The following is an 11,787-nucleotide window of genomic DNA, read 5'->3' as shown; positions in this document are numbered from 1 at the left end:
GACTGTCAGTTCCTTGGCAGAGATGATTTTTGGCACAGAAAATGCAGTTATGACACATTGATAGCACCCTAATTTGTGCCATCTCTCTCACCCTAGATTCCCTCAGCTGCTGCTGCCACCACCTGCTTCTAGTTTCTCTGCAGTGGACAAATGCTGAGCCCTGCCTGCGGCCACGTGCTGGAAGGGCTGCCCCTTAGAGCCCATTTCTCACACACCGCGTGGCACCAACACTCCTCAACACATCACCTCAAAGGTCAGCCTTGTCACCTCTCGCACAGGAGCCTGCACGTGGTGTTGCCTCAGGCAAGAGAAAAGAAGAGAACGGATGGGTGCACCCCTCCATTCCTTCCTCACACACCTGCACCTCACACGTCACTTTTGGCCTACCTACAGCCTGAACAGACAATATATTTTTGGGAAGGGCATGAGGGAAGAAGGTGTGTGTGGGGAATAGTCAAACGCTTTTTCCTTCATTCAGACCCTGATCTGAACAGCAGAGGCACAGTGGGCACGTGCAGCTGTGAAGTCTCATGTGCTCTACCAGCTGCCTCAGCTGGATTATTCTGATGCGTTAAGCCTTGCCTCTAGTTTGGACGAAAGACACGTGGCCAGTGCCAAGGTATGTTAAAGATAAACCCGCAGATGTTTGCCTAAGCTGATTTTTGTCACAGAAACAACATCTCTTGGCTTCCAAGAGTAACATCTGTCCCGTATTTTCAGGGAGACCACACAGCCTTGGAGGATTTTCTCAGACACCTCAAATACTGCAGGGCTGTGTATGCAGTGAATCAGGCACAGGTTAGCGCTAACTGGGGGCTACTAAATTAATTGGAAATCCTCTCAGCAATTTCAACTTACACAAATGCTCCCACTGTTGCAGCTCTGCCCGGGTGTGAAGCGTTTGCTGTCAGTCACCCCAGCTGAGCCCAGGCTCCAGGAGCCCTTGATGCAGATCGATGTGGAGTGAATGAGAACCACATTAGAAGCAGCTGAGGAGTGATGTGCAGCTGGCACTAAAAGGAAACCAGAAGAAGACAACTCAGGAGCAGAGCCCAGGGTGTATATTGATGTTGAAAGCTCGTGACAGCCCTCAGCTTTCCACCTCTGTCTACCGTACAAGCGCTAGTATTCAAAAGGAGAGGTGGGTCCTCCACAGAGCATTGAATCTCACAAGTCCACAGGGATGGGAGTGGGGCTAGTGTTGTGGGCTGAAGGGACACAGGCTCTGCAGGAAAGGATTGTGCCCAAGCCTGAGGCAGGGAGCCCCTGAATGCTTTCCACTTTGGTTTGCTTACAGTGTTTTCAAGGGGAGCTCCTTGGGGTGATGGGAAATGGTAAGGACTGGCACTGTCTGCTTGGTCTAAGCTTGCAGAAGTCAGTGCCAGAGGCTTTGTCTCCCGATAGATGCTCACGCTGCTGGGAAGTTGCAACTGACAGCTCCATGGCTGTACGCCTATGACAGCAATATCCAAAGGGCTCTCACCTTACCTGGCTCCCAAGTGCAGCCTCACCAGCACACGAGCTCTCACAAGGATGTCCAGCCTGCTTCCAGTGTCGCTGATGAGCGTTGCCAAGCAGAACCTCTGTCAGTGCTGTCTGAAGAGAGCAATGGGAGAGGGTTCTGTAGGAGCAGACCTCAGTTTTCAATCACAAGGACCTTAAGAAAGCCACCCAACACCCTGCAGTTATGCCAGACTAGTCCTCTCTTCTCATGACACTGCACAACTTTTCCCCATGGCTCCGTAGCAGACTCTCCATCCTTGTTTATCCCTCCTCACCCGCTGCAGTATTTCTCCTTGCTGGACAGTGTTCCACCACAGCCAGGGTCTCTCGCAGTGAACCTTGCCTCCCCAAACTCACCTAGGAGCTGACTGCTCCTCTTGGGTGGCTTGAGAATCTCTGGCTCCACTTCCTTCAGGTGTTTTCAAAGCTTCAGGTGGGGCTGGGTAAAGTCTAGGTGGCACACAACATCCACGAGTATCCCTGTTAGCTGTAATGGCTTGTACATGCATAAGCCTCTGAGGCTCTCTGAAACCCTGTTTTACAGGCCCTGCACCATCCTTTGCCTCACAATGCCTCCAGCATGGAAGCTTGAGGATGTGTCATCAGAATGAAGGAATGCAGCCAGCAAAGCCAGGCCTAAGGAAGAGAGAAGGCGGCGCGCATGAAGAAGAGTAAGCAGGATGATGGCTCCTGGCCACACTGGTGAGTGTGACATCTGGGGATAGTCTCTTTGATGATTTGTACAAAACCACCGTCACAGAGCATCGGTGGGAAAGGAGAGGCAAGGCACTGAAGAAGCAGCTCTCGCATCACGGGTATAACTGTGCCTGACGAGCCTGCCATAGCCTTCTTTAGGCTGTGGTTTGCAAAGGCAACTGTTTCTTCTGCGAGCCTCCTGCGTGTTTCACTTGTGCGCAGTTACACATCCCCTGGCATCGCTCTGGCTCTCGAGGCTGTGCTTGCGAATAAAGCAGGCAGCCGTGTGCCCGAAGCTCGGGGACAGGTGCACACCCTCAGGCAGGACTTGCCATAAGCACGTCTGGGCAGCGCTGAGGGGACTGAGGCCTGGCCTTGCGCCCCCGGCAAATGCACAGCTCCCTCCTGGGCTCTGACGTCCCACCAAATCACCCACCAGCCTTCACGAGGGTCATGCCCCAAGGAGGAGACAAGGCCACAGAGAGCTGTGGAGGTGGCCCATGCCAAGAGGATCAGCCCGTCATTTGTCTCCCTTCATCCTCGGTGTCAAAAGCTCAAAATAGCCCCGCTCTTGCAAGGCTCCTGTGCGGGGTCACGCCTGTTGGTGTGGATGATACGCTTCCACTAATAGCACTCGAAGACATTCCTCAGCGGGTAGGTTGCCTTCTATATCTCAGCACGACGTGCTGCCATGTAGGAGCTGGACAACTGGGTTGTGTCCTAAGACGGCAGATACTATTCTTACCGCAGAGGGACTTGCTCCAGCACAGCTCCTTTCCCAGCTGCAATGCTAAAGATCAGAAGCAGGCCTGATTGTGCTCTCCCCGGTAAGAATATAAATCAAAGCGGCCCCTCTGCAGTCGGTGCAATGAGGCTGTGCTAGACCAGCACCCGGGTGCTCGCCGTGCCCTCCTGGGACGTGCTGTGCCCCGGGGAACACAGCAGCCACCCAGGTGCTTCCAGCGGCCATTTGGGGCTCAGCTTGGGGCACGTGGGGCATCACTTCCCCTGTAAAACAGCGAACGAAAAAGGCAGGGTGTGCTGCAGCTCTGAAAGCGCCTGATTTTACAACGGCCTCCCCTTGAGTCCGTGCCTGGCTGAGAACGCAGACAGAAGCAGGGCTTGCGCTAGGGTTCAGCAGCACTGCAGAAGCCACGGCCTTTGCTCAGGCTGCGCTTTCACAGCCCTCACTGAGGGCAGATAGTAGGGCTGTACAGCACGGACACCTCAAGGGCCACTGGAGCCTCGGGGCTACAAGAGAGCCCCTGGCCAGGCTGGTGGCTATCTCACGATGGCTATGGAGACCCATCTCTGCCTGCAGCCTGACCCCCCTAGCCCTTCAGAGAGCTCAGTGCAGCCGGCGTCGCTGCCTGGTTCTGTCACCACAGACATCAGGCAGAGGGAAGCAAGGCCCAGAGCCATCGGCCGGCACAGCGGCTGTGCCTTTTGCCGCGTCACTCGGACACAAGTTCAGAGGACACAGGCCCCATCAGCCTTATCCTCCGCTTGTGTCTCGCCACTTGACTCTCAAGGGACAGGCAAGATCTCGTAGGGACCCTTGGCAGAACAGCGATGGCGTTATTAGCAGGGGTCAGGTGCAGCGGGCACAGGCCGCAGGGCTCCAGCCGGCTCCTGTCAGTCGCAGGGAGCTCAGCCCAGCAGCAGCTGCCTGGGCCCGCGGCTCAGGGCACCCATTGCCACGGGGTGTCAGCATGGCGCCGTCAGGGCGGCCCTTCCTCGGGTGGCTGCTCTGCTACAGACCAGCAGCTAGGTCTCACTCAAAAATGGTGCTGCTGCAGCTGCTGAAACTTCCTGGCCCACATATTACGATCAAATTGCACCAAACGAGTTAGAGTCCCACCCGGCGGGTCTGCCAGTCCCCGTGTTCCCCACTGGAACAGAACAAAGGCAGGTGGAATGGGCCAAGGAAGGCCTGGAGATGTTAGGTCACCAGTGCCGAAAGAAAAGAGCCTGAGCTGACAGAAGCAGCCCCTGACACTTGACAGGTCATCATGCAGGGCCCTATTTTTGCTGGGCCCTCTGCCCACAAAGGCACCACAGAGGTGCTCAAAGCGTGTGATTTCCAGGAGGACATCACGCAGCATCAATGGCCATGCCAACTCCACCACACGCGTGGTAGAGCAGCCTGAGGAGAGTGATACAGCTGCTCTTTTGACAGCTGTGACCTGGCTGAGGCTTCATAGGCAGGTACCAGGAGAGCTGGGCCACCCTCACTCAGCGCAGGATGGCCATGCGAGATCCAGCCTCCACAGACGAGGCTCTAGGCCAGCAAGGGTGACAAAGAAAGCCCTTTGCAGCCTGAGGTGTAGAGGAGTCATCCCCATAGCCTACCTTTATGCTGTCTCAAAAGAGACACCACCCCCCGCCCCAATATTCTGCCCCGTGAAGTGGATGTGACAATGGCCCTGTGGGCCCAGGCAAAGCCCACCTAGACCTTCACTGTTCAAACGCAGAAGCAGAGCGGGGCTCCAGTGGGAAGAAGCCCTGCTCCTCATCTCCCTTGCTGCTCTCTCCTGTCCTGCGGTTCCCTCGTGCAGAGGAAGCCTGGGGTTGGGGCGAGAGCGGTCACACATCACGTTCCCCTTTCCCTCTGGGGTATGGCAGCAGGACAAGCTCCCTCAGAGACAGGGCTGCTGTGAGAGGCAGGTTCAGTCAGCAGCACACACTTGAAACAGGCTCAACCTCCCATAGTGAGTAGAGCGGCATGATAGGGGAAGATGGCTGAGGCAGGACAGTGAGCGCTGAGGACCTGGTTCGTGGGCTAAGTGGTGGGAGTCCCAAGAGCTGAATGCCTGCCTGAGGTAGGAGCACATTAGATGTGCCCCGGCACACAAGGTGTGGGACAAGAGGCAGGTTTGCTTCAATAGCATTTTCCTGTTTCACACTTGGTATTAATAAAGACATGCTCGAAGGCTCCCCGTGCAATTAATGCTGATTGCATCGTGGCGGCATGCGTGGGCCCCAGGTGAGGAAGGGGCCGGGCAACAGCCACCCCCAATATCCCAAAGGGGATGGTCCAGCCTGGGAGCTTCTCTGCAGCCGAGGCTACAGGTGCAGAAGTGCCCTCGGGTTGCAGTGCCTTAAGACCCTCTCCTCCCTCTTGCTGACAGGGGTGAAGCCTCCTCTCTGCTTCTGCCCTGGCACATGGCAACGAGCTATCCATGACTGCAGGAAGAGAGGACTTTGGAAGGTCGGGGACAGATACTTGCCTTATTGAGGTGAGCTGTGCTTCATGGCCTTGGCTCTGTGGATCCCCTCCCCAAGGAGGAGTCTGTGGCTGGAATGTGACATTTCCTTTGTGATCCAGCTGCTGAGGCTGTCCCAGCTGCTGAGGCTGTCCCAGCAGCACGAGCCTGCCAGGGACCTGGGTCTCCAGGGCCAAGAACCTCTGGGATAAAATACAAGATGATCAGTGAGAAATGCTTGGGCATCCTGTCCTGGGATTTCTGCTGGCTTTTGAAGCAGACATACTCGGTGTCGTACTTGGTAACTGCACCTTATAGCTGTCACAGGAGCTGCTATTTGAACTGCACCATGATGATCCTGACCACCTGATGTGGTTACCTCACATGGTTGGTCCAGTGCAGGCTTTGTGAAAGGCCTGAGAGTTTGTGGGAGAGGGGCACCCAAGCACTTTGGCAGGGCGAAATGGCATCAGGACTAGAAGTAGCTCAGGAAAACTGGAGAAAGTGTCTCAAACTGTCAGAAGGAAACTTAATGAAGAGAAACAAAGTACTTCTGGGAAGGTTAGAAGAGACAGAAAAGTGCATGGTTTATGGCTGTTGAACTCAGGAGGAAAGGAAGTGCGGACTGTAACACATCACAAGTTAACACTGGGGACAAAAAGGGCCTGTTTTATATTTTTGAAGGTTTCTAGGCGATTTTTTCCTCTGTGGTGTTGTTTGGATGTTATGGCTGCAGACGTAGAAAGTTTGTCTAGTAGGAAACAATTCACATTTCAGTGGGTTGGACTGCTAATTATGTGAATAAGGAAAAGAGTATCTTGACTTTGTAAAATATATTTTGAGGGAAACAAAATCATAAAAATATTTACCATAGATTAGAAATACCTTAAGTATATGTTCTGCCTTACTTGAAAAGTATTATATTCCTCAGGATTTTAAACTCTCACCACTATTATAGGATGGTTTGTTGCATAGTTTTTTTTAGAATCCTGTCAGCTTGCTCTAACTTTCAGTCTGAACTAATCCTCTCTGTGAGGTTATGCTCGTCCTAAAGCCATCTTTAGATAGATTATTCTAGCCCTACATACTGTCTTGTGCTTGAATTACAGTGCAGCTTTATTGAGGATCCCGTATATTTACAGTATTAGGATACACGTAGAACACTGGTGAGAAACACAAGTTTTCTTTTTCTTGACTTGCGGTTATCTGCTCTGTGTGGAGGTCAGGGGTTGCTTTGCAGTGATGGACTATTTTTAGAGCTAAGCTGTCTGTCATCTGATAACTACTGGTGCAAAGGTCCCTGTTGGTCCATAATGGCCATCAAGAAAGACCTCTCGGAGAACGGTTTAAAATAGATGCGGTTAATGGGCTCAGCTAGAGCTTCTGTCCTACATGGCCGGCAGAGGACTGGCAGGGGATCTCTGGAGCTCAAAAGCAGTGCTCCAGCAATAGTAGCACAAGTGGTTGAAAACATTTCCTGTCAGATGCTCTTTGTCCATAAAGTAAAATTCAACAGTTCACACTGTGAGCTCCCCATTGCACTCCAGGCAAGGAGGAAATTGCCCAGCTCCCGCACTTTGCAGCTCAGGTCTCATGACAGTGCTCTTACACCTCCCACAGCATCGGCACTCCCCGGGCCCCAACATCAGCGCGGTGCTGCTGGGAGAGATACAGCCCAGCACACGGGAAGGCTTTGAAATGGAAACCCAAAGAGGTAAAGTCGAAGCTTAGCTAAGATGTGAGCCAGACAGCAGTGTGGGGTCACGGGGCGGCTCTGCTGGGAGAGGCTACGAGGCACCCTGCTTCCGCAATATACGACCGGCTGGAGGGGTTTGTCAGGGAGCTGAAGAGACTGACCTGAGCTGCCTGGCATGGCAGTGACCAGAGGAAGTGGTCATTGCACATTTAGCTTGTTAGGCTAATATTAAAGCAAGCTAATTTTGCATTGACACCAATATATCCTGTCTTCCCGTGAGCGATGTTACCCTGTCATTCTCCAAACCGAAAGCAAATGTTGAGAAACCTCTTTTTTTCCAGTGTGGGAATTGCCAATAGAAAATGTTTCCCATGATATCAGTACTGCAAACTCCTTCTGCACTTGAGAATGCCTTGTGTAGTTTGAATAGGTTTAGTGTTCAGAAGTCTGTCTTGTTTTATGAAGAGAGCAGGCAAAGAAATTGGATGTTATTGTAACATCTGCTTATAGCAATAAAAATCTAGTTGTGAAATTCTGAACTAATCTGTCTCCATAATGTAGCCTGTCCCTGAAACAAGCCAGTCAATGAAGTGTCTTCTAATTTCCATTTATATTTTTTTAATTTTATCTTATATTGCCAAGGAAGGCCTGGAAATGTTAGGTCACCAGTGCTGAAAGAAAAGACCCTGAGCTGACAGAAGCAGCTGTTGGTGTGCCTTTTTGCAAGTGGGGCATCTAAGCATTTTGGCAGGGCAGAATTGTATCAGACTTTAGGCACTTCGGAAAATTGGAGAAAATAGAAAGAGATAGAAAATTGCCCTGGGAGGATGAAATCAGACAGAAATGTATGGGGTTGGTCATCTGAGCCAGAGAGAAAAGAAACTGGGGGACAAGTCTACACACATTCAACAATGTTGAATAGTTGCAAAAATGGTATACCTAATTATTGAAAATATTAGTATAAGTACTCTTTCTATGGTACAGAATGTGAATGTTTTCTTTCTTCAGCAAGAGGTTATCTTAATGATAGTCTATACTATGAACAGAGCACATTTTGTAGACTTCTGAAAAAAGAAAGATCATTTTTAGAGTAAGGAGGACAGGAGCCATAATGACAAGTATAAAGAATATAACTTATAAAAGGTATGGATAGAACTGGATTTTTCAAATCAAGAGATGAGATAAGTAAAGACTGTGTGTGGAAGTGTGAAAATAATTTTGTGAAATGAAAAAGATTTTCATTAAGAGACATATAGGATTGTATTACCAGGAGAATAATTGTTTAATTTGAAGTGAAAACGTTTTGGGCAAATATTAAGGGAATATTTGAATGAGAAAAACTGTTATGATAGACCAGAATATCTATAATATTGCACGATCTCTTTTAGCCTGTGCTTTTAAGGATGTCTGTTTCAGACAAGCATCTCCCAAAGACTGTCTAGATGTGGATGGTATCATATGCACTCATACAGAAAAACAGCAAGTGTATCAAAAGCTTTCTTGCAAATGAAACTGTGATGAACATCATATTTATTTTTATGTTTACATTTCATAGTCAGGTACTGATACTGTCTGAAAAAGGTGATATAATTTCTGAGTAGGTGGATATATTCCACTTTGCCTCATAATTCCCAGCAAAATTGTGTAGATGTGTTAATATTTGAAATATGATTTTTATCTAGTAAAAGCTTCCAGTTTGAAAGAGTTCCCATTTTAGGGTTCTGTTTATTTGCTTCCCTGAACAACAACACTAGTTTGGGGAATACATTCTAAAGTATATTAAAACCACTGATTTTTCAAAACTGATAAATAAATCATTTGCCTTTAATTCAAGAAACACTGTAAATGCCCTTTAAAAATGACAACTCTCATTACTTTTTTTGACCTATTATAAGACTGTTTTTTTTGGAGTTCTTTAACTTGTAAAAAAGTACCCCTGGTTGTACAATATAAACTATAGCAATGTGCTAGCCTAAACAAGATAAATCACATTTGGCTACACATACAGGAAAAATTACATTCTCAGTTCAGCATGAAAGAAAACCTATCTGTAGTATTCACTTGAAGAGGCCATAAATTATGATAAATTACCAAGACCCAAATAGCATACCAAGGGCAACCAATTTTTATAGCCAAACTGCAGAATGATAGCCTTTTGTATTCACACACTGTTTGTGGAGTTGGTCTGCCTGTCAGCTGAAAAGTGCTACCTGATCATGGGAAGAACACTCCTGCAAAGTGGCTATAAAGGGCTGTCTTGCAGAGAAAGTTTAAAATAGATCCAGTGCGTATGGTCTAACAGAACTGCTGTCCCACTGCAGGGTATCTCAGATCTGTGAACTCCTGGACTAGAGGGACTTCTGTATCTCCTGAACTAATTATTCCAATTATAGAAGTCTTTGCAAGTATTCTGTATTAAAGAAACTTCTTGACAAAGACTTAGAGGAAATAAAACTCAATTCAGCAGCTGAATTATCCATGAATTTACCAATGAATCTGCCATACATCCAGGAAAACAGCCTACAAAGAGGCTCTTTCTTTCTCCCGTTTCTACATGTATTAGTTGTCTGCAGTCCTGTGCTGAACTTCTGAATTCAAGACAACACACACACCTCAGGGCACTAGGGGTTAAATCCAGGCTTAGCAAATACAGGAGGCAGACAGTGGTGTGGGGCCATGGGATGGCTTTGCTATGAGACCTTGCACCCTGCAGGTCACTGGCCACCTGGAAGCATTTCTCGGGGAGCAGTGGGCACTTTGAGGGACCTGAGGGACTGATTTGGAAGGAAGGCGATGTACACCTGGGAAGGCAGTGGTGCAGTAAAGCTGGCATCCTGAGCTGAAGCAGATTTGGGATATGTTTTCTCAGGCCACAGTCCTGATCAAGATGTAAAATAACATCGCCTTCTCCTTTTGACTCAGTGTTCACCTGTCCTTCAAGATAAACTCAGATCTTTCCAAGTACTCTGTGAGAAGCCACATGGAAAGAAAGATCTGTCCCTGGCAGACTTTAGTGGGGTGAGTACGAAATAGTCTCAGGACAGGGAATGCAAGCACTGTTACTATCCCCAGCTTCTAATCTGGGCCACCAGCACCCTTACACCCTGGTTACTGGCTGTCTCGTGACATGTTGCTCTCATTGTCTTCTGCTGGAGCTGTTCTCTTTACACAACTGATTTGCCCTCCAGGAGGAGCAGGGATTTGTATCCTTCCCTCGACTTCTCAGGTGGATGCAGAGAGCAATTCAAGAAAGTTTAGGCTGACCACCAAGGAAATCTGCCTGCTAACATTACACAGGAGGCTGTGGGGGAGTCTCTGAAGTCATATCTCTAGAATATAAGGACTCTGAAGTGACAGGAGCCTTAGTGTTCAGAAAAACATTCCCTTGAAAGAACCACAAGAAAAATATCCTGCTGTAGTATAAATATGCAGATTAACTATAGCATAGTCTACCTTGGCACCTGGGAGATGTTCTCTGCAGTTTAATCGTTATTTTTACCTCCTCAAATATGTGACTTCATTTTGGAATCTGGATGAAGTGCAAAGAAGCTACATATTTGTAACACTCAGTCAAAGCTAATAACCAGATGAATTGAACTGCATAAATGGATGTCTGCTTTCTGTGAGTTAGCCTCAGCAGAGGATCAGAGTAACATGCCACATATTCAGAGACCAGTTCATGGGTTCAAAAATGTTTGGACAAATTAATGAGTTAAAAATCCACCATGATCTGTTAAATACCCAGACATTGTGTCCTGTTCAGGGATTTCATAAATACAGATTACTGTGAGTTAGGAGAATTTTGGAGAAGTGCCACTCTGTGTTGCCTTTAGCAAGATGCTGCTCCTTCCTGGGCATCACTTTTAAAGAGAGAAAGGTGGGCTCCATGGAGCTTTGATATCACAAGTACAGCTTACTTTAGGCTATGCTCTAGCTGGCTGCAGCGGTTAATACCATGCTTCTTCCTTATTTTCTTTTCCTTCCCCTTCTTTGCTCCTTTTCTGGCTACTTGCTGTTTCAATTACCTTTTTCTACTCAGTGGTCTCCCAGATTTGCCCCTTGACTCACCTGCTCTGTAACAGGAGCCCCTCAGCTGCTTTGGTGGGTCATAGAAAGGGCATTCTGAATGTCATCTCCTTGGCCAGAATCTACTGCCCAGATCTCTTCCGCTGATGTTAGCTGTTGAGACAGGTGGAGTGTGTGTAATGGTGCACCTGTGGTGCACATTTGAAAGGTGCCCATCCTCTAATACCAGATTGTGGGTTTCATTTGCCTCTCATGTTCAGTTAACTCATTCTGAGGACTTCCAAGAATACCATGCTGTAGGAAGCTACTTAGCAAAAAAATTGTCATCAAAGTCCCCCTAGGACAGACTCATTCACTGTCTTTGACGTGTAGTGAAGGTAAATCAGACCTACATTACAACCTGCAGAAAATAGTTTCTGAACAGAGCAGAAAGGACAGGGAATAGCAAGGCCATCAGAGCCCGTTCGTGGTCAACCTGTGACAGCAGCTTGTCTTTGCAAGTGCTCACATGGAGACCCAGAAATTTTTGCTTACATTTGCCATGGTAAAGTAACAGATGGCCTACACTGCTTGTCAACCTGCAGGTTTTAGTCTTATTAGTTAATGATCCTTAGTAGTTCTTCCTGGGAAATCATTTATTGCTTCCAGCAATTCTCTCAG

At 48.4% G+C, this 11,787-nt stretch overlaps 1 protein-coding gene across 1 annotated transcript in view; it reads left to right on the top strand.

Moving 5' to 3' along the window:
- Positions 1–920: 920 nt before the first annotated feature.
- Positions 921–11,787, top strand: part of LOC130143784 (myosin heavy chain, skeletal muscle, adult-like) — a 36,333-nt gene continuing 25,466 nt past the window's right edge. Inside the window, exons 1-3 of the mRNA XM_056326680.1 lie at positions 921–1,141; positions 2,048–2,205; positions 5,331–5,438. The gene's annotated coding sequence lies outside the window, so the exon portion shown is untranslated. The remainder of the gene's footprint in view (positions 1,142–2,047; positions 2,206–5,330; positions 5,439–11,787) is intronic.

This window comes from Falco biarmicus, chromosome 1 (genome assembly GCF_023638135.1).
Source record: "Falco biarmicus isolate bFalBia1 chromosome 1, bFalBia1.pri, whole genome shotgun sequence".
In the NCBI taxonomy this organism is placed as follows: Eukaryota; Metazoa; Chordata; class Aves; order Falconiformes; family Falconidae; genus Falco; species Falco biarmicus.
Note: the sequence above shows the minus strand (reverse complement) of the source record. Positions and strands in the feature narration are given on the sequence as shown.